At 48.4% G+C, this 23,134-nt stretch overlaps 1 protein-coding gene and 1 long non-coding RNA gene across 2 annotated transcripts in view; one reads left to right on the top strand and one right to left on the bottom strand.

Moving 5' to 3' along the window:
* The window catches only part of LOC122392338, an 88,510-nt gene that overhangs the window by 20,137 nt on the left and 45,239 nt on the right, over nt 1–23,134 (top strand). The window lies entirely within an intron of this gene.
* On the bottom strand, nt 105–21,771 carry LOC122392326. Its single transcript, XR_006258500.1, has 3 exons — nt 21,322–21,771; nt 2,902–3,089; nt 105–501 (listed from the first exon to the last, which is right to left on the bottom strand). It is a non-coding gene; the product is annotated as an uncharacterized LOC122392326 (long non-coding RNA).

The raw sequence follows: 23,134 nt of genomic DNA, 5'->3' as shown, positions 1-23,134 counted from the left end.
CGCGGACCCGGCGAGGGTCAGTCGGTGTCGGGGACGCGGCCGGGGTGCGGCTCCGCTGGAGTGAAATATAGACGTCGGTGCAGGACATCTGTGTGTCGAGCGGCAGCGCGCGAGAGCATCACATCCTCCACCCCGAATACTTGCACAGCATGGACAAACAAATAAATATGCACCTCACAGAACAAATAACAACTGAAACAAAACGCCTACTCATAGCTCGCCACGTATCGGTCTGGGGGCTGCAGGGTGGACCGGTCTCTCAGCCGGTACTGCGGCGCGCTGGGAGAGGGTGCGGACGGCGGGACGGTGGTCACACCCGGCGCGGGCACCGCTCCGGTCAGCCCGGGCGGCGCCGGAACAGGCGGCCGGCCAGGAGCAGGCGCTCGATCAGGAGCCGGCAGCCGGTCGGGAGTGGAGGCCAGTTGTCCGGGAACGGGAGCATGCCGTGCAGATGCAGCGGCGCTCTCCGTGACCGGATCAGGAGCAGGTATCGGTGTCACTCTGGAACGGAGAGGATCGTTAGCGACATGCGGAACAGCTGAATATCGCTCACGAACCTGGTCGGCGTGCCGCACAATCACCCTTCCGTCATTTAGCTCCACAGTGACCTTAACCCTCTACGAACACTACACGACCGGGCGCCCACCGACAACGCTCCAATCCCTGCAATCTATCGACAGCAGGCACATACACAGGGTCACCCGGGTTCAGACATCGTTCACGGGCATTTCGATCACGGTACGTCTTTTGAGCCTCCTGCTGTCTCCGTATACGCTCCTGCCTATCTGGTAGCACACCATCTAAATGAGTGCGTGGCACACGACCCAGAAATAATTCGGCGGGCGTACATGAGGTCGTAGTATGCGGTGTTGTGCGGTACCTAAACAGAAATCGAGAGACCTTGGTCTCAATGGACCCCCGAGATCTGTTTGTACAGCCCGTTTTGGAAGCTTTGCACGCTTCTTTCGGCTAAGCCGTTTGATTTGGGTGATAGGCTGGGTGTCGTTAAGTGCCTGATCCCATTTACACTGCAAAACGTTTTGAATTGCTGCGATACAAAACACTGGGCGTAGTCTGTCACTAGCACTGTTGGCACTCCCCAGCACGCAAACGACGCTCGTAATTTTTCAATCGTGATCAGTGAGTCGGAGGAACGAGTTGGGTAGACGTCCATCCATTTGGAGTGGGCGTCGACTATCACCAGAAACATCTATCCGTTAGCCGAGCAATAGTCTACATGGACTCGCTGCCGGGTCGAGTCGGCCACTGCCAAGGATGCAGTGGAGCGTCAGGGGCCCTGCCCTTCAGTTCCTGACACTTCACACAACACTTCACGATATCACGAATGTCGTCATCGATTTTTGGCCACCAAACATACATTTTAGCCAACATTTTGGTTCTACACTCGCCAGCATGACCTTCATGTAATAACTTAAACATGGCACCCCGTCCCTGCGGCGGGACTCGTGACCCCCACAAAACACAGCCATCCTGCACACTCGTCACTCAGTTCACCTATACGGGACCTGTACGGCTGAAAATCAGGGCTGAGGGAAACACTATTGACATCCGACCAGCCATCTCTGACATATCGATGTACCGCTGACAACACGGGATCCAGAGCGGTCCACCGCTGTATCTGGGACACATTCACTGGGGATGAGTCGATGAACTCAAGTAAATGGACAGTCTCAGCCGGAATTGGAACGCTCGAACAAGCCTTCTCGCACGAAGGCAGCCTGCTAAGCGCGTCACAGTGGCCTTGCTTAGATCCTTGCCGGTACTCAAGGTGGTAATCGTAGGCCCCAAGCATCAGAGCCCAGCGGACCATCCTAGGTGACGCCATCACGGGCAAAGGTTTCTGCTCTCCTATGAGGCCTATGAGAGGCTTATGATCTGACTGTATAGTGAAAGTTCGCCCCGCTAGGTAATAGTGAAATTTCTTAACGCCGGTCACTACAGCTAATGCCTCTTTATCAGTCTGTGAGTATCTAGTTTCGGTGTCATTCAACGTGCGCGAATAGTAGGCCACAGGTCGCTCGCCCTGTGATGTCCGCTGACTCAACACACAGCCAATGCCGAGCGGTCCCGCGTCACAGGCGAGAACCACCGGAAGGGCGGGATCAAAATGGGCTAGTACAGGAGGGCTAACTAGCATCTCTTTGGCTTTCCGAAAAGCAGACTTCTCTGCCTCAGCCCACTGCCAGGGCTGATCTGCCTTTAGAAGACGATAGAGCGGAGCCAAGACACTCGCCAGGTTCTCAAGGAATTTCCCATAGTAGTTGATTACTAGCCACTTACGCAGTTCCTTACCATCCCGCGGTTCCGGGGCACGGACAATCGTGGCCGTTTTCTCGTCGGTGGTCTCCACACCACGGCTGCTTATCTTAAGCCCCAGATAGGTCACGCTGCTGACGCTGAAGCTACACTTGGCCTTGTTGAGCCTAAAACCCGCTTCCTCCAGCCGTCTAAGAACCTGCCGGAGGGCCTCGTCATGCGCAGCGGCATCGACACCCGCGACTACAATGTCGTCCAAGAAGACCCCAACGCCAGAGATACCAGCCAGGACAGTTTCCAGCGTCCGCTGGAACAGCGACACTGCACTCGAATAGGCGAAGGTCAACCGAAGGGGTCGAAGAAGACCCCTCGGGGTGTTTACCGTGAAATACTCGCGGGCCTTTTCATCTAGCGGAAGCTGATTATACGCGTTTTTCAAGTCGATCTTTGAAAATATGGTACATCCCGACAGTTTTGAGTACAGTTCCTCCACACGCGGCAAGGGATACTGCTCTGCCTTAGCAGCCCTGTTGACGGTCAAGCGGTAGTCCCCACACACCCGTATTGACTGACCCCCAGCCTTGGGACAACCACCAAGGGAGCCACCCATTTGCTGTGCCGTACCTGTTCCCAGAGTCCGCCACGGATCTGGTCCTCCAGCTCGGTGTCCACAGCTTCCCTGAAGGCCAGCGGTACGGTGCGAGGCTTGAAGAAACGAGGCTGGACGTCCGGGTCTACGTCGATGCCGACTTCCCCGCCTCGATAGCAGCCCAGCTCCTCCTTGAAACGTCAGCGAACTCGTCCAGGATGGGCTGCAAACGGGTCTCCGCAGTCACTCAACAGATGGAGGGCCAGTCGAGCCTGATGTGTCCCAGCCAGTTCCTGCCGAACAGCCAGGGCCCGCCACCTTCGACTACGATGAGAGGTAGTCGCTGAGCCTGTCCGCCGTACTGAACGTTCACTGCAGCCTGCCCCATGACTGGCAGCTGCTCACCGCTGTAGGTCTTCAGCTTCACCGAACACGGTTCCAGCTTCGGCCCGCCACAGGGCCAGAGCTGCCGAAACCCGGCGTCAGAGCAGACCGACAGAGTCGCCCCGGTGTCCAGCTCCATCTCGACTAGAGTTGCAAAGTTTCCCCCAAAGGCTGCTACCGGCACCGCCCCGCCCCACAATTTTTTTTTGGGATACCGGCATGCTACCACGCCCAAAGCAAAAACACCACCAAATTACCGGCATACTAAAAAACCTGCATTGTTGATTCCAGTTTACCCCTACAAGAGATGCCACATTTTCCTCTTAGTGTCCAAAGTTTGAATCATATGCTAATATTTTTTTTGTGCAAAACCAAAAATACCGGCATGCTACCGGCAAGACATGCCAGATACCACAAAAAAACCTGCGGTAATGAAAAATTACCGGCATGCCGGTAATGCGGTAGGGAAACTTTGCAACTCTAATCTCGACCTTCTGACCGTCGAGCGCTACCGGCACCATCAGCGGCGGTCGCCTGACACCGAGGCCGGTCCGGACGGTGAAAATGCTGTATGTACACCTCCTCACCGGTCCCGGGACTAGAACTCCTCGGTTGCATAGTGCGGGTGCCGTCCTCCCTGCTACCCTCCTGCGCGTCCGACCCTTGTAACGCGTCGCCATCAGCCGAGACATGGCGGAGGTACTCGGACGTGACCCCTGAGGCCACAGCTGTAGCACACCTTATCGATGAACGGGCACTTGGCCGGCTGATGATACCTCAGGCACCTAAAACAGCTCGCCGCCGTGCTGTCACCTGGCCCGGGCGTCGTCCTGTCACGCTGAGAGCGCAGCCGACCACCAGCTCTGGAGTCCGCTGCGCCGCCACCGCCGTCCCTGTAGCTGGCAGGAGCGCGGGCAGCACCGGCACCCCTAGAACTGCTACGCAGCCGCAGCGGACCCCGGGCACCAGTCAGCCGATGAACGGAGGCTCCATCTGCTCGCTGCTCAGCACCGCCGCTGAGCTCAGCCGCACTCGCTGCCGCCGACTCGTGTGCCTGAGCCAGCTGCTCCGCCGACTGGAGCGTCAGCCCCGGCTCACTGAGAAGCAAGGTTGCAGCAACTCGTTCCGTATGCCACAGACCAAACGGTCACGCAGCATTTCATTAAGGACATTAGGTGCGAACGAACAGTCTTTAGCCAGCTTACGAAGCCGCGCTAGAAAATTAGCAACTGTCTCACCGTCATTCCTGGAGCACGAATGAAACCGGAATCTGGCCACTATTTCAGATTTATCCGGCTCGAAGTGACTTTGCAAAACGCTGACCAGCTGATCGTATGTTTTCTGCCTTACAGTGGCTGGAGCAATAAGATCTTCCATCAGACCGAACGTTTTTGCGCCGATCGCACAAAGCAGCACGGCCCGCTTCTTTGCTTCTTGATCACTCCCGATATATTGCGCCACAAAGTACTGATTTAACCGCCGCGTATAAGCACCGAAGCACTCAACGTCCGCATCGAACTCGGGCGCCCTGCCCGCCATCGCCGCGTATTCGAGCCGGCCAGGTAGCCCCCGGGTCACAGAGGCAACGCCACCACGGTTCACATACGAGTGCCCCCAGCACGGATGTCACGAGCGCAAGTACGCGTGCACCGGCGCGGCGGCCGCCAGCTCAGCTCCATGAGACATATCTCTGGTATCTGCTCTCAACTCAGCAGTGACCTGACCTTGCGAAATGACGTTTGCTCTTAGTAAGAGTCGAGTCGCCAACGGTTTCATTTGAGAGTTTTCGTTCAAGGAAGTGGAGAGAAGGGAGTACAGTCTCTCGTTTCGTAGTAAGGCTAAGTGTTAGTGGCATGGTGGCATGAGCCAGGAGCTGGTCTGTCAGCAGCTGGACATCAGCAGCAGCCAGTAGCACATCTGCCTGAGGCGTAACAGACTGGGACTTGGTGGCAGACTCAGTCCGGCGTCGATCGCAAAAGGCGCCCTTTGCCAAGTGGTGAGAAGAGTTGTCAAGATAGCGACTGGGAAACGCAAACAGACTCGAATTCTTACCAAGGCAGATAATAAGAGGTCCCACATCATGATTCACCATTACCCGCCCTTTAGCTTGGTCTTGCTGCCCTTCAAACTGAAAAAGACAATGAAATTGACGGGACAACAACCAGTCCACCACCTTTGGACTCAGGCCAGGGCGTTTCCACTGGTCGAAGGAAAAGATGAATGAGGTGGCCTGGTCGGATGGGAAGCCGTTCGAGCTGCGATATCCGTTGAGCCGTCAAATTGACCATGTGTGGGCTGCCAGCAGCTCGAACGGCGTCGCCCGGCGTCAAACATCCGGCCAAAATCTAGACCTGAAGCATGTTCAGCTGCTGTGTAATATTCAAGCTGTTCATGACGCCACAGAAAACCACTATCAGTGATAAGTATTACCGGCGCAACATCCTGGCTAGCGATTGGTTAGAGCCACTCAACCAGGCTGCACAGGTGGGCTCAGTTTCTGAACGTGTACTGATGCCTGATTCAAGCCGCGCCGTTTTCATGCGGGGCGGCGCACCACCATGAAGTCCCTAGCAGAATGATAAGTGATGCCGAGAGGACCTATTTTTCTTTTCAGCTTCACTGGGGGGCCAGCGGCATCACTGCGGGGGGCTATGCCCCCCCTAGCATCTCAGAGGAAGTCCTGGGGGCCAACCATGTGTTTTGCCCCCCCCCCCACACACACACACTTTTTACTCGAGGCCCTCTCGTCTAGGACGTGGTCACCTTCCAGAATAAACAAACTCGGTAAAAATAAGTTCCACGAATCCCCACGCACAGAGTACAAGGGACCCTTGTTGATCCAAGGAGGCCCTCTATCCATACTCGTCAGCGGAGGCCCCTGGAACTGATGCCCTGAGATGCGCTAGTGGATCTGAGGAGGCCCCAATATCCACACTCACTGAAAAAAGTTTTTACCATCAATTTACTAAGTTACTAGCTTTGGTAAATTTTACCATCAGCCTACCATCATATTACTACCAGCCTACTATGGTGCTGAATACTATCCTGCCTTGACATGTTGATATTACCATGGTTACGTTTATCAGGGGTGGTTTTGTACCCCAGTTTACAAGGTGGTAACCACCTGAGGCTAGTAGATACCCTCGTAAGCTAATATTCCCTACCATAGTAAAATCAACCTTTCCACGGGCGGATCCAGCGGTGAATTCGGCGATCAAGTCTCCTCCTTTCCATAGAGGTGTTTGCCAATTTTTGATATGTTGGAAGGAGCGTCATCCAAGGACTAGCTGAGACCCTGAGCAATTAATAGTTTTATGGACGAAAGGCCAGAAATTTCTTGCAACAGTTCCCTGGGTGTGCTTCTGCTGCTATGGTAAGGTATACCATGGCAACACCATGACAACACTACACCCTTACTAACAATCCACGTGCGTCTGACTCTGCTGCAGCGGCGCCGCCATGTCAGTTCCGGCCGCGCGCCGGCGTTGTGAAGGTGCTCCGTGGTTTTAAATATTTGAACGGTGATTGTGTGGGTGGTTAGCGTAGCTGACGGTGGAGGATACTCGGAAATAACAAGTAAGTCGTTGTATCTTCAGCATAATAATACTTATCTCACGAGTGCCATTTCCAGCAAAGATCGCAGCCTTTGTTTCGGTTCATGTTGTTGAATTTCCTTGAGACCCTGTTGGACCGGGTAGGGGGAGGGTGGTGGGGTGGGTATCATTGCGGGCATTTCCCAGCGTCGGAAATCAACGTGTTTTTTTATTTGTTAACCCACGCCTCACTGGGGTATGTGCTCTAACGCGCCCCACAGCACGTTACAGCACGTTACAGTGGGGGGGGGGGGGGGGGGCTCCTAACTCCGAAACTACTGGGCCGATTGTCAAAATTCAAACGGCCCCTGGTAGCCCTGGAAATATTGTTGAGCGAAGCCTAATGTCATTGACCTCGAGGTCATCGATGACGTCACAGGTCAGGTCAAAGTAAAAATATCAGCGTCTTGGCACTCTGGGCGCCGGCCAACAAATCAGATCAGGCTCATTTTTTGTTTGCACACTCGTGAATATATGCGTAACATAACCTGAGGGTACCGAACTTGTACTTCGAATTTTTCAGGTCAAGGCCATCTCATCCCAGGTCACGAAAGCTTTATATCGTGCATCGGTGACGTGAGACATGTTTTATGGTTCATGTAGGCCATATATATCGAAATCAGTGTTGTATGTGTCAGTTTAGGCCATTTTAGCTGAATATAGCTGAGGTCAGGTCAGGTCACTTTAGGTCAAAAATGGTCAAATTTTGAAGTTGACATTTTTCAACAAAAAAGGTGTTTGTCAGATGAAGTTCACATATATTCAACGCATATGTGTTCAAACACATATAGACCCCGTTTCCATGGGCATCACTGATCCGGATCAGCAAACTTAAATCGTATTATATTTCTCGAACTCTTCGTTACATGATATAATTCCAAGTGGATTAGGCTTATATAATCAGTTAATCCCTTATTTTCATTTTCATATATTGTCTAACTATACTGGATTAGCTAATCCATTTTTACTGATCCGGATCAGTGATGCCCATGGAAACGTGGTCATATTCTGCTTTTTTCATTCAGAAACGTATATGTAAAAAAATAAAAAATACAATTTCTGAGTTTTTATATTTATAATTTTCAAAATATTCAACATTTCGAAAGTCCGAAATCAGTTTGGTAGCCCTGTAGAGTCCACCCATGCAAAAAAAGGATCTAGCTTAACCCTCAAGGCGGTGGGGGGGGGGGCATTTTTTGCATCCATCTTTAGTTTTTTTTTTCGATATATCTCCAGAACCGCTGCGCCGATCTTCACCAAACTTTCAGTACCCTTTTGCACATTGTGACCAAATTTTTTTCCAAAGGCTATGATAAGTTGGCCGCTACGTCGGAGTGACGTCATTTCTGCCATTGTCGACCAAAAAAAAAGCTTCGCGGGAAGAGCTGTCAGGTCTATAAATTTGATTATGCATAAAAATGTTCAAGACATGAAATGTGTAGAATTACCAGGGCTACTATACTGTTCTCTCGATTTTGTTTTTGAAGTTGACCCCAAAAATAAAAAGAAATAGATATAATAGCCAAAAAATCCCAAAAGTTTTTCGATTTTCGAAACAAACGGAATATATGTAATAGCCACTATGGACTTCTATTCACATTCCAAGTATTAGATCGATAACTCCTTTTTGCCAAGTTATAACAAAAAAAAACTGTTCAAAATTAATGACGTCAAATTTTCAAACTCGATTTTGGCAATTCTAGACCACAAAGCGCAAAACAAAGACCACCATTAGACTCGCCGTGACGAGTGGCATCGAATCAATACCAATTTTATGCGAAACTATCAACTTTGACCTGAAATTTGACCTTTTTGACCTGACATTGACCTGACCTCCACCAGAAAGTGACCAAAAAACCGTCCCTGATGGTCTTATAACCAACACCATTGAGGCGAATATGAAAAATTGGCCATAAAACATGCATCGCACAACCCTACTTAGTAAAGATAGGTTCATGTGCTGACCCTTGGTGATCGGACCTGGTATTATCAGTGACCTCCAATAGCAAAACTGTTCAAAATTAATGACGTCAAATTTTCAAACTCGATTTTGGCAATTCTAGACCACAAAGCGCAAAACAAAGACCACCATTAGACTCGCCGTGACGAGTGGCATCGAATCAATACCAATTTTATGCGAAACTATCAACTTTGACCTGAAATTTGACCTTTTTGACCTGACATTGACCTGACCTCCACCAGAAAGTGACCAAAAAACCGTCCCTGATGGTCTTATAACCAACACCATTGAGGCGAATATGAAAAATTGGCCATAAAACATGCATCGCACAACCCTACTTAGTAAAGATAGGTTCATGTGCTGACCCTTGGTGATCGGACCTGGTATTATCAGTGACCTCCAATAGCAACATATGCTCGTATAATAGGCAACTCACGCCCTATCGCTGATTTTTGACAAAATGCCCTTTACTCGATGTTGCAGCGCATTCCTTAAAAGACCCGTGAACGGTGAAACATTTTATCTTTGACTTGGCCTGTGATGTCATCGGTGACCCCGAGGTCAATGAAATTGAAGTTCCCTCGACAAATTTAACAAGGCTATCGAACGCCATTTAAATTTTACCGATCCGTCATAGTAGCTTCGGAGATTCGGGGGGGGGGGGTCAAAAATCCCCCCCTCCCACCGCGCGGAAGGTAGCCGGGAGGCCCACCGCTTGCCGGGTTAAAACTCTTGAGAGAGTTTTAACCAAAAAGATCTTGAGAGCGATTACCGTTGTTCAATGCTTTGCATCAAAATCGGCCGAACATGATGTCACTCTGGCGTCATTTCCGGCCGATCTATAGTAGCTACGAAAATTTTATTAGTGCACAAGGTGTCAAATAAATTGATGCAGCCGAAGGTCCTAAAAGCTTTGTTTTGATACGTCCAGCGGTTTTAAAGATATTGCGTAAACACGAGAGGGGCTATGAATAGCCCTCCCCACAGTAGGGTGGGGGTTAACCCTCGCCCGTATTGGTGTTTTTCCAGCCACGAACGTTTAAGGGGGGGTCCGTTGAACCCCCTCCTTGCCGTTTCGCCCCTGATTGAGCTAGAGCTTCGCGGAAAAAACGAGCGTGCTGCCCGTGACGAGAGAAAGCCGATGGTACCCAATTTTATCCTAGGTCGTCGGTCCTAGGTCATCGGTTGACCTTCCAGGTCAGGTCAATGACCCAAAAGTGGGGAAAACTGGGACCTGTTAGAACGTCGTAAAACGTGGCTGCTATTGGGTTTTTTAGGGAACTGATCACGAATATCATGTTAGCTATGATCATAGATGATGTCTTCATGCATTTAGGCCAGGTCGGGTCAGGTCAGGTCAGGTCAACCAGTAAGGGTTTTGCCGGGTATTCGTAGTAGGTGCACTAGGTGGCAACCGCCTCTGACAGCTTCGTAACATGTTACGAAGGCACCAAAACTACTTCGTAAATGTTCATATATGGTTGTTAAATTCGAAATCAGCTAAAAAAACTAGCCTAGAAAGATGCTGATAAAACTCGAAAAAGTAAACCGAGGTCATCAAAGGTCAATGAACTGACCTGACCTTCTGGTGACCTTGACATCCACCCTAATGCATGGGAGCAGCATCATATCCCATGTTTGAACGCTTGAAACCACGAAAGGACTGCAAACGCGCGGCAAATGCGAGCCGACATACGCCGAATCGCGATTCCGGCCAAACATGGTCTCGAAAAGTAGGTCACAGGTCAAAGGTCATTAGTCAGGGCCATTACATTTTTTAGGGTAGGTGTAAAATTGATTATAACTCGAGGGTACTGAAAGCTTCGTTGCGGTCGGCCGCTTTTTACGCGAGGTATTCGCGAAAAACCGAGGGGGAGTCCGTTCGACCCCCCCCCCCTATACGGGGGAGGGTTAACAAGCCAAAACGTTGCTAATTTTTATTTTGATCTGACCTGTGACGTCAACGGTGATCTCGAGGTCAATAAAATTAGGTTTTGCTCGACAGTTTTTCCAGGGCTATCAGACGCCGTTTCAGTTTTGACAATCGGCCCAGTAGTTTCGGAGTTGGAGCGGGGGGGGGGTTCTATAAATAGCCCCCGCCTCCCCCAGTGGAGTGCGTTACAGAACATACCCCAGTGGGGCGCTGGTTAAGAGTAGAATTTTTGAATTATTGCCAACACTCAACACTGCACCTCATGGCAATTAATTCATTATAGGGCATTTTACCTGAACCAGCCTCTGGCCTAATGTCCCAAATTTGCTAAATTCCTCACCCTACAAATCCCCTGTTCTATTAGATGCTGCCATTTTTTTAAAACAACTTATCTTAAATCCTTGTTTCATCAAACTGGGAGCTAGGTCACGGGACACTGCGAGTCAAGGTGGGAGGGGTAGGAGATAGAGTGTCACTGCAGCACACACAATCAATCTTTCCATTGGTTTATCTTATATCAATGCCTGCTCTTTTCCAGAGCTGGCTTTCGAAGTTCGAACCTTCGGTATATGGCTACCAATGCCCTTGGAGAAGGTGTTGCGTGATAAATCGCTGGAAGGGCGACATTCAACGATTGTGTGAAAAGAGACCGATTGCATTGTGATGATAAAGTGAACTGTAATAATTGTTGTTCATGCGCGTTGTTTGGTTATGTGCAGACGTAACTTTGTTTGTGGCCAAATGCTTTTTATGTGTGAAATATTTCATGTAGGTTACTAGGTAGATGCTTTGGAAAAGTGAAGAGCTGCTTTGTCGACTGCTAGGTAGATACTGTCATGCATGCTGTTGTGCATCAGTAAGTGGCTGTCGTAATGATAAACAAATTTGGCATGGATAGGCTAAAGCACAGCATATGAAGCATGCTGGTTGATGACTAGTAAGATCCTGTTAACCGACTGGTAATATCACAATAAATGTCACATAGTAAACTATTGTTTTACGATGGTTGGCCAGCAAAGCAAAGCTGGTATCCAGATGACAAAAGGATGGTTTTACCATGATAAGTCATTAGTAAGCATTACCAGGGAGTAGCTAACGATAGTAAAGTCCTAGTTTCGTGCTAGTATCACGTGGGTTTTTGGGCATGGTATGACGACATATAGTTACCGTGTTAATACCATGGTAATTTTTACTGGCATTGGTATTCACATGGTTTTACATTCATATTAGGCCTAGTATTTGGGTCGTAAGTTAGTTTACCATAGGTAAGAGGCTGTTCAAAATATGACCACCACTCGAAAACTAACTAGGGTGGTATTTTTCTTAGTAGGCGGTACCAGGATAATACTAGCGTTAGTAGAGCTTTGGTTTCTTATTAGTTATGCTTTAGTTTCAAGGTAGTATGATGAAAAAATATTACCGTACTAAGACCATGGTATTTTGATGAGCATTGGTAGTTGCATAGTATTCCTTTGATATTGGGCCTAGTATTTGGATCGTAAACTGGTTTACCATAAGTAAAAGGCTGTTCAAAATATGACCACCACCCAAAAACTAACTAGGGTGGTATTTTTTTCTTTCAGTGCTGGTCTGGGGAGGCCCCTGACACTGGCGGTCTGAGAGGCCCGTCTGGCGTCTATCCACACTAGTTAGAGGAGGTCCCTGAGACTGGTGGTCTGGGGGGCCCCTCCATCCACACTAGTCAGAATTGGCCCCTGACATCGGTGGTCTGGGATCCCCCTACCCTCACTAGTCAGAAGAGGCCCCTCTATCCTCAATAGTCAGAAGAGGCCTCTGAGACTGATGGTCAGAGAGGTCCTAGTGAATCTGAGGAGGCCCCTCTATCCACACTGTCCTAGGGAGGCCCCGAGACTGATGGTCTGAGAGACCCTTTTATTTATACTAGCCACAGCTGCACAGGAGCCCCCTGAGATAAATGGTCTGAGAGACTCTTCTATTTATACTAACCTAAGGCGCCCCTGGGATTGATGGTCTAACAGGCCCTTATGTTTATACTGGCCGGAAGAAGGCCAATGAGACTGATGGTCTGAGAGACCCTTCTATTCACACTGGCCAGAGGACTAGGCAATTGAGACTGGTGGTTTGTGAGGACCTACTATTCATAAAAGGCAGAGGAGGCCCATGAACTTAAGGGTATGAGAGCCCTCATACTAACCAAGAGACGACCCTGAAATTAATTATCTGCGAGGCTCTTCTATTCATACCAGCCAGAGAAAACCCCTGGGATTGATGATCTAAGAGGCCCTTCTATCTATAGTTGCCAAAGGAGGCCCCTGAGACTGACGGTGGCCAGAAATGGCCTTTGAGACTGATGGTCTGAGAGGCCCTTCTATTCAAACTAGGCATGGGAGGCCCCTGAGAATAATAGTCCGAAGTCTCAGATACCTCCTCTGACTAGTGTGGACTGTGGATAGACGGGCCTCTCAGACCCTCAGAGGCCGGTATCCCTCAGAGGCCGGTATGGGATATTAGAGCTCAGTGAGAGCTTGTGTGGTGCCTTCAGTGGCCTTGTGGAGCCGTTAGTGTTCTCTGGCGCCGGTGTGTCCTCACTCCTCAGTCACCGGTGTGGGGCATTTAGAGCTCAGAGATACTGGTGTGGGGCCCTCAGAGGTGTCGGTGTGGGTCCTTCAGATGCACCTATAGAGCCTTGAGAGTTGAGATGCACACGTGTGTGGGCCCCAGAGGCGCCGGTGTGGGGCCCTCAGAGCCACAGATAGGTATAGGGCCTTGAAGGAAATGGTTCATTTTCCTGAAATTTGTATTTTACTACAGATTAATGATTTTCATGATCATAATTATCAGAAAATAAAATAAAACCTTTTTGTATGAAGGATTATTTTCCATATTTTAATCTAGGAAGAACTATATTCTATATAAAATTATGTTTATCGCGGAACCTTACAACGCGTTGACTAATCATATTGTGTAGTTCAAACATACCCATGCTGATTGGCTGACGATGTGACTGCATTCCTCTGCAAGGCGCGCATTCCTCTGAAAGGCACTCTTTTTGGAATGAGAAATGGAATATCTTCGTCTAGGGTGATTGTTGAGCCGTAAAAGCCACAAAGAGCCAATCATCTTTGTGCTAGTCTCAGCTCAAGCTACAAAGTACAAAACTGCTATTCCAGTTATAAAAAAAAACATGTGAAAAGTGGACTATTTCCTTTAAGAGACACTGGTAGGTATGACCTTCAAAGGCGCCGGTGTGTGGCGCTCATAAACACTGGTGTGGAGCCATTACAGGCGGGTGGAGCCGTTAGAGGCCTGAAGGGGCCCTTAGGTGCCTACAAGGAGCCTTCAGAAGCTGGTGTGGCACCCTTATGGAGATAAGCGTGTCTACTTAGCAGCCCTCGAGGTGCTCTCACGAGCTCTGTGGGGCCCTACCGAGCCGAAATATGGCCAGATTTTTTTTAACGGCAAGTTGCCGCCGCAGGGCTCTTAGGACTTTTATTCTCAGGGACCTCCTCTGCATAGTTTGAATAGAAGGTCCTCTCAGACCATCAGTCTCGAAGGCCTCTTCTGGCCACCATCAGTCTCAGGGGCCTCCTTTGGCAAGTAGGTACAGATAGAAGGGCTTCTCAGATCATTAACCCTCGCCCGCACATGGGGGGGGGGGTAGTTGTCACCCCAGGTAGTTTTTTTTCTGCTCTGCACTCAACATTTTTGAAGCTAGATGCCTGATTTTTCGTATAGCTGCTCCTCTATCCTTTCTCGATGTCCACTGAAAATGTCAAGTCTCTGTGATTTTGGGTTTCGGAGATATGACCTTGTTCATCAGGTCATGTCATGACCCAAATGACAAATACCCAATATCTTGCGTTGGCCATGGGTCTTGTGAGCTTTTGACACCTTGATTTCGGCCTTTTTTCCAGTCTTACCTCCACTATCAGTGAACATGTTGTTCGACGATATACAGATGCCAAGGTTAGGGTCAAGGTCAACCTAGGTCATCTGGAAACATTGCGTTTTAGGCAAGCGGAATTTATTTTTTGTGAAGTTTCTTTGACTGCATTTTTAGTAAAAGTTTCTCATTTAATGATCTCATGTAATATGTACACATAAACAATCGGTGCACACATCAGTATACACACAGACACACACAGAGACACACACAGACATACAAACACATATCATTGACATTGACCTAACTTGACCTGAGATGACCTCACCAGCAAAAACCTGGTCGGATAGTGTGACATAGAGGTTCTAGCTGGCTTGGCACCACAATACGGCATCGTCATCGGTATATGATCAGCAGCGCACTCGATATCCAACGGTGACCCAAAACAGTAACATTTTTTTAGTTTGACCTGACCTGGAAGGTCAATGACTGACCTGAGAAGGTAAAACTGGGCATCATTGGATTCGTCTTTTCCCAAAGAATCTTTTTAGTCTTTACCGCAAAGCTCTATCTGCAACAAGAACGAAATGGCGCGGGGGGGGATGGCAACCCCCCATGTGCGTTCTAGGATGGGAAGATGGCATGTGCGGGCGAGGGTTAATCCCAGGGGCTTTCTCTGGCTAGTATGAATAGATCAGCCTCTCAGATAATTAATTTCAGGGTCTTCTCTTGGCTAGTATGCATAGGAATGGCTCTGATATCCTGAATTTCAGGGGCCTCCTCTACCTATTACGAACAGTAGGACCTCTCCAACCACCAGTCTCAGGTGCCTCCTCTGGCTAGTATAAATAGAAGGGCCTGTTAGACTATCAATCCCAGGGGCCTCCTCTGGTGAGTATAAACAGGAGAGCCTCTGAGACCAATAATCTCAGGGGGCTCCTGTGGTCAGTATAAATAAAAGGGCCCCTCAGACCATCAGTCTCGGGGGCCTCCCTAGAACAATGTGGAGAGGGGCCTCCCCAGATTCACTAGGACCTCTCTGACCATCAGTCTCAGAGGCCTCTTCTGACTATTGAGGATAGAGGGACCTTCTCTGACTAGTGAGGGTAAATGGCCTCCCAGACCGACAGTGTCAGGGACCTATTCTGACTAATGTAAATTGAGAGGCCTCCCAGACCACCAGTCTCAGGGACATCCTCTGACTAGTGTGGATAGACGGGTCTCTCAGACCGCCAGTGTCAGGGGCCTTTCCAGACCAGTTTGGATATTGGGGCCTCCGGCCTCCTCAGATCCACTAGCGCCTCTCAGGCCATCAGTCTCAGGAGCCTCCGCTGACGAGTATGGATAGAGGGCCTCCTTGGATCGACAAGGGTCCCTTGGAGTCCGTGCTTGGAGATACGTGGAACTTATTTTTACTGAGTTTGTTTATTCTGGAAGGTTACAACGTCCTCTCAACTCGAGACGAGAGGGTCCCGAGTAAAAAGTGTATGGGGGCGGGGGGCGGCAAAACATATGATTGCTCCCAGGGCCCCCTGGTTGGCCGCCGGGCCTGCGGGCTCGACCTTGACATCTCTAAACAGGACCTCGGGGAAGGGCAGGACACAGAGTCTGAGCCTTAAGGACAGGGCAGACACTGGCCATGAGGCTAAGATAAGACACATTAGGCACGTGAGGACTGGGTAGGTTGCAGGGTCCGAGGGCAAGGCAAGGCGCGGGTCTGAGGCTGTCATTACACAAGGCTGGAGAGCAGTGCAAGATTCAGGGCCTTAGAACACCTGATGAACACCACACCTGATGGCAGGGCAACACACACACACACAGGATCTTAGAGCAGGGCGAGAAACAGTACCTAAGGGCAGAGCAAGATATAAGGACACAGGTAGGGCACAAGGTCTGAATGTATGACAAGACAGGGTATAGGGCCTGAGGGCAAGACAAGGCTCAGGGCATGAGGGCAGAACAAAGCACAGGTTGTGAGGACAGGTAAGGGCATGAGGACGGGAAACGGCACGGGACCTGAGGACGGGGGACACCACAAGGCCTGATAGCAGGGCAGGGCACAGCGCCTAAGAGCAGTGGGACACGAGACCTTAGGGAAATGCAGTGTGCAAGGCTTGAGGGCAGAGTAGGACACAGGGCTGATGGCATGGGACAGCACAAGGCCTGATGACAGGGCGGAGCACAGCAGCTTAGTGCGAGGGCGGGGTCTGAGGGCAAGACAATGCACAAGGCTTAATGGCAGAATAGGACAGGGTCTGAGGGCAGGGCATGCACATGGGGCCTGGTAGCAAAACATGACAGGACAGGGCCTGAGGCAGGGCAAGGCATCAGGCTTGAGGAAGGACGCTGGGCCGGGGCATGAGGGCATGGGAAGGCACAAGACCTGATGGCAGGACAGGGCACAGCACCTGAGGGCAAGGCAGGGCACGGGGTCTGATGGCAGGAGTGTACAAGGCTTGAGGGCAGAGAAGGGCACAGGGCCTCAAACTAGGGTAGGGCACGGGCGTAAAGATGGGAAGACAGCGCATACAACTTCAAGGCAGAGAACATACTCGTAAGGTATCGGATTTGAGGGCAGGACAGGGCGGGGCACAGGGCCTGAAGGAATGGCAGGGCAAGGTACAAGACGTAAGGACAGGACACTGGGCAGGGCACATACCCTAGGGGCATAGTAGGGGAGGATATAACAAGGTGTACGTCTTCAGGATAGGGCAAGGCACAAGGAATGGAGAGGGCATGTTTGTGCTTAGGTACATAGTAAATCAGGGCACAAAGCAATCAAAAAGCAACATCTGTTACACAGTAAAAGACCGAGGCATGTTACTTATTTTTGCTAGCACTTTTCCACTGACACCCTGTCATTCCAGTGTGGGACGCAGTGGTTCAAATTTCGCGAGGGCTACGTCCCAAAGGCAGGGGGCTGCGTCCCCAAATGGGACGCAGTCAGTTTGTTAAAATATACCCTGAGTGTTTGAGAGAAATTGAACGTCGCGCTTATTGGGAGGTCGGATAGACCCACCCATGACACTCAGTTAAGAAAAAACTCGTAAAAGGTGGCCGATCGCGGCGAAACTTTTCGCATTCACGAGCTAATCAAAATTACACACATCATGACAATTATATGACCCCGAACCCCATGACCCTTGACCTATGGCGTGTTTCTAGAGACCATGGCATGGCAGAATCGCGATTCTGCGTGTTACCGCACATTATCGACGCGTTTTCAGACTATTTGTGTCTTTAAAAAAAAACGCGCCAACTTGTGGGATGATTGTAATACCATGCCTTATGGTAGGTGTCAGGGTCGCATTAGGGTCAGGTGGTCAAGGTTACTGAGCTTAGATGACCTTGCTTCACCTTTTCAAGTTTCAACATATATTAGTGTCCTTTTTGCAGATGTCGAATTTAGGATCCATTTTCAGGAGAGGGTTTGGTGCCAAAAAAATATGTTACGAAGCTTCCCATGTTACGAAGCTCCCTTTCAGTGGTGATTGACACCTACTTTGGCTACCTGGCATGACACCTAGGCTAGCTACTGGACACTGGTTGACCTGAGCTTACCTGACCAGACCTACCCCCAGGCCCCAAATGCTGAAAGGGGATTCAGGTTCAGCGCAAAATTTTGAGCAAGATAGCACCCTCGCCCGCACATGCCATTTTCCCATCCTAGAACGCACATGGGGGGGGGGGGGGTTGCCACCCCCCCGCGCCATTTCGTTCCTGTTGGAGATAGAGCCTAGCGGTAAAGACCAAAAAGATTCTTTGGGAAGAGACGAATCCAATGATACCCAGTTTTAACTTCTCAGGTCAGTCATTGACCTTCCAGGTCAGGTCAAACTAAAAAATGTTGCTGTTTTGGGTCACCGTTGGATATCAAGTGCGCTGCTTATCATATACCGATGACGATGCTGTTTTCTGGTGCCAAGCCAGCTAGAACCTCCTTGTCACACTACCCGACCAGATTTTTGCTGCTGAAGTCATTTCAGGTCAAGTTAGGTCAAGGTCAATTATATGTGTTTGTGTGTCTGTGTGTATTCTGATGTGTGCACCGATTTTTTTTTGTGTCCATATTACATGAAATCATGATCTGAGAAGCTTTTACCAAAAATGCAGTCAAAAAAACTTCACAAAAAGTAAATTCAGCTTGCCTAAAACGCAATTATCTTAGATGACCTAGGTTGACCTTGACCCTGACCTTGACACCTGTACATCGTCGAACAACATGTTCCATGATAGGTGGGAGGTAAGACTGGCAAAAAAGCCGAAATCAAGGTGTCAAAAGCTCACAAGGCCCATAGCCAACGCAAGATGTTGAGAATTGTCCATTTGGGTCATGACATGACCTGAAAAACAAGGTCATATCTCCGAAACCAAAAATCACAGATCCTTGAAATTTTCAGTGGACATCAAGAAAGGATAGAGAAGCAGCTATACGAAAAATCAGCCTTCTAGCTCTAAAAAGGTTGAGTGCAGAGCAGAAAGACTACCTGGGGGGGGGGTGGCAACCCCCCCCCCCCATGTGCGGGCGAGGGTTAAAATTGGGAGGTTTGTATTTCCTTTGTATTTCATTTTTGTAACCACCTGGTCGGGCAATGGGAAAGGGTTACAAATAAATATCAAAGCATGGATAAGATAGGCTACTATTTTTATTTTTCTTAGTTAAGAAAAGATCATTGTGTCAGGGCTATGACTAAAAATAAGTGGCCTAAATCCGATGAGAAAACAGGATTTGAGGGAACCCTAGGTTTGGCTCCTTGAGCCTCTGCCCACCCCCCCCCCCAGTGAAAATCCCTTACAGGAGGCCCTGTAGCCCCCGGCCCCCCCCCCATCTCAAAAAGTAGGTGGGCACTTGCCCACCCGGCCCCTCTTGTTCCTACGCCTATGCAATTTTGTTAATAGCCAAACTATCAAAAACAAAACACAAACTAATGTGTGTGGAATCAATAGTTTGATTTTGACACCAGATTGCCTCCATAAAAAATCAATTTCCTGATTGCCTTTTAGCATGCTTTGCATAAAAAACAGTCATTATTTTGGCTGTATTTTTTGTGTGTGTGGTTAGCTTCATCATTTTTCTTTGCCACCTGCTAGCAGCACTGCCAATCAGTGTTTTACAAGAAGCATGCCAATTGGGGAAACTATGAAGCAGAAATAAAAACATTGATCGATCAATAAATGGATCTTGTACCTATGACCATATATGGGCATAAATGCAGCCCCCGCTATGACGGGGGCTGCATTTATGCCCTACGACGGGGTGCATTCAGTGTAACGGGACAATACTTGCGGTATTGAGTACACCCACTGAAGAGAAAAAGCTTCCATTTACCAAAGGAATGATAGTTAACGAGTAATACTTGACGAAAGTACGCACATTCACCCGAAAATGACGATATTTTTTGCAGGTTCTGGGCGTCCACTTTGCCAGACAATCAGCTGGCCATTCCATAAATGGATCGGCACTATGAAAAACTTTAGAAATTTATTTTTAAAACAATAAATACAAAATAGTAACTATTGAATAATAATTAATTTTGCTATAATTGACAATATTGTAAACAAATTAATACAAATAACTATTTACCATCTCTTAATTACCGTAAAACGGGGTGTTAAGGGACAGTTTTGAGGTGTTTCGTTATATAACTCAAGAAGGGTTGGAGATAGAAGCATCAAATTGTCAGCATTTTATGTGGAATTTGGTGCTTTACATGCCTGCCACATTAAAGTTTTTAAGATTGATACATGCATATTATTTTTTATTATTTTTCATCACTGTCCCTTAGCACCCCAATGTGGGGTGTTAAGGGACACCTATATGATTCCAAGAAATGGTCATCAAATGCCCATAATTGGGGTGTGGAAGGGCACACAATTTATTTATTGAAATGTTTTGCATATTCTGTCACAAAACAAGTCAGGTTCATTCACCACTAATGACCTTTTTAGCCAATTACGTGTAATGCAGTTTACGCTTGTGGAAAATGTGCTAATTATAAGGAAAACAGGACCAAAAAGTAATCTTCTGTCATCAATAAAAACCCATGTTGAAACTAGTCACTTGTCATCATGTTGCCCTCTTTGTTTTAGCCTTTTTATGATGACATCACATTTACCTACATCAGTCTCCATTGACCCATCATTGTAAAAGAGAGTGTTGAGATGTTTTGTTACATAACTAAAGATGTGTTAGAGATAAAAGCATGAACTTGCCAGCATTTTATGTGGAATTTGGTGTTTTCCATGCCTACTTAATTAAATTATATTTAGATATTATTTTTTATTTCTTCTTCCCTGTTCCTTAGCACCCCACATCCTCCTCAAAATATGCATGTATCCGGAAAAGAGGAAGAGGATGATGAATGAATGGGTGGATTTGCACAAGTTTTTCAGGAAACATGTGCAATACATGTGACAATACACCTATGCATTCATTTTCCCTGTACACCCACTAGTTTATGTGGTACACACAGAGTTTTGGAGATGTTTCAATTTTGTGAAAATGTAGCATGATTTTCAAATCCATTTTTGAACCAAATCACTTGCATGAAAAACCATACCATTTTCTCCTATGGTCAAGAGCAAAACAGTGTCAACTACCACACTGAAGTTTTTATTGAACCTTCTCAAATTAGGAAGTTAACATGACTCAAAGTTTCTCCAATGCAACTGTCCCTTAACACCCCACTGTCCCTTAACACCCCATTTTACGGTACTCACTTTTTCTGGCACGCTTCTTTCGATCAGCAATTGCAGTCAAACGTCGGTTGGCCTTGAGTCACAACTTACTTCATTAGGACCGCCAGTTAGGTAATTGTGCGCTGAGTGAGTACAGGCCTTGTGTGAATCACAACTTGCTAATGTCTTATTTTTCACTTGAAAGCTAGGATGCACAAAATCACGTCCATTTTTTCGTTACATGGTCATGGCCCTGCCCACTCCAACCTTTCATTGGTCAATCAATATTTGGATTTGAGCCTCGTCCTTTACCCAACTGATGCACAACCTAACAGAACGGCTTCCAACAAAGTATGGTTAGCTTAACAATTGTAAGGATGCCCTGCTCCATCAATTCAAAATGAAAAGTGATGTAACCATTAACAACACATGAGCCTAGTATCCACCATCTTCACACAACTATATAGCCGCCAAGATAAAGCAAAAAGGGATACCGGTACGGACTCTAGTCATGTCATGGCAGGCACAAGCTACCTACAGGCAATTTTTGCAAGAAGGTAGGTGTTACACTGAAAGAAAAAATGACACCCTGTACGGGGTATTGACGGTCATGTCAAAAATAACACCCGAGTGGGGTGTTTTGAGGGGAGTCGCTGAGCTATTATAAATGGGGTGTTTGGCGTACACCCCAGGAGGGTTTCGACGCATAGTGGGGAGTCGCAGCCGCTAAAGGGGGGTCAGCGCCGGCCCACTGGGGTTCCGTTAGACTGCAGGTGACACCCCTCAAATATCAGCCGAGCACCCCTTTTTGGTCCCTAAGCACCCGACAGGGTGTCAAACTCCCAAATTAGGGTGTAAAATATAGCTGCTCAACTCCCCTATTTTTCTGATATTAACTCCCCATATTGTTCCTGACCCTCACGCGGGGAACCGCGCGCCTTCAGCAGGGAATCTCTCAGAGAAGTTTCACTCCCCTATACTTCCGAAAAACTCCCGGCGAGGATTAAATGTCCTTCGGAACGAGAATCTCAGACTATATTTATAACCGGGTGAGGAGTTACTCTTTCCGTTCGCGGCCTTGCGGCGCCCTGTAGTGTGCACGACCAACGTATGACACGGTAATCAGTCTAGATATCATCATGATATAGTTGGCCACTCTACGCTATGCACGCTTTTGCCTTAGCTCCAAACATGCACCAGCCATTCGTGAAAAACAGGTCCCGATTTTACCAACTTTAGTTTGCGCCATCTATCGGTAGGATTTGAAGCTGAAAACACGGGGTGTCACTCCAGGATAATGACACCCCAGAGGGGTTTCAACGGGGGTGTCTCAGCGACACTCCAATTTTTTGGCCTGCAATTTTTGGGGAGTTCGCTAGCCGAACCTCTCCCAAGGGGGTCATGTACATTTTTGCGGCGTCAAAAGGTAATGGGGCTCCCGTGTCGGGTGTCACAACACCCATGACATCCTAAAATCATGAAAACGGAGCCTAATTTAGGAGTATTTTGGAGTATGTGGTGTCAGATTGTAAGAAATGGGGTTCCCCGATTTTTTTCAGTGTAAAACAAAACAAAACAAGGAGACAAGTGACAACAATATGGGTGGGTGGAGTTCTTCTGGCTGTTTACTTAACCTGATCTATCATATATTAGGGAGAACAATATTTAGCTTACCTGTTGTAGGCACACAACGACCACCATCCTTGAAACTGCACGTGCAACAACAATAACGCTCAAAGATATTCCGGCGTGCAAACAGCTGCGCCGAAATTGTATCTCAGTCGTGCTTCCAAATCGGCGTAGCACATCGCTGCCAGATCTTTTACTGGACGAGGAAGGCCTTTGAGTACGAAGC

Source organism: Amphibalanus amphitrite, unplaced genomic scaffold, assembly GCF_019059575.1.
Source record: "Amphibalanus amphitrite isolate SeventyFive unplaced genomic scaffold, NRLGWU_Aamphi_draft 000482F_arrow, whole genome shotgun sequence".
Lineage (NCBI taxonomy): Eukaryota > Metazoa > Arthropoda > Thecostraca > Balanomorpha > Balanidae > Amphibalanus > Amphibalanus amphitrite.
The sequence above is the reverse complement of the archived record's forward strand: the minus strand, read 5'-3'. Positions and strand labels throughout refer to the sequence as shown.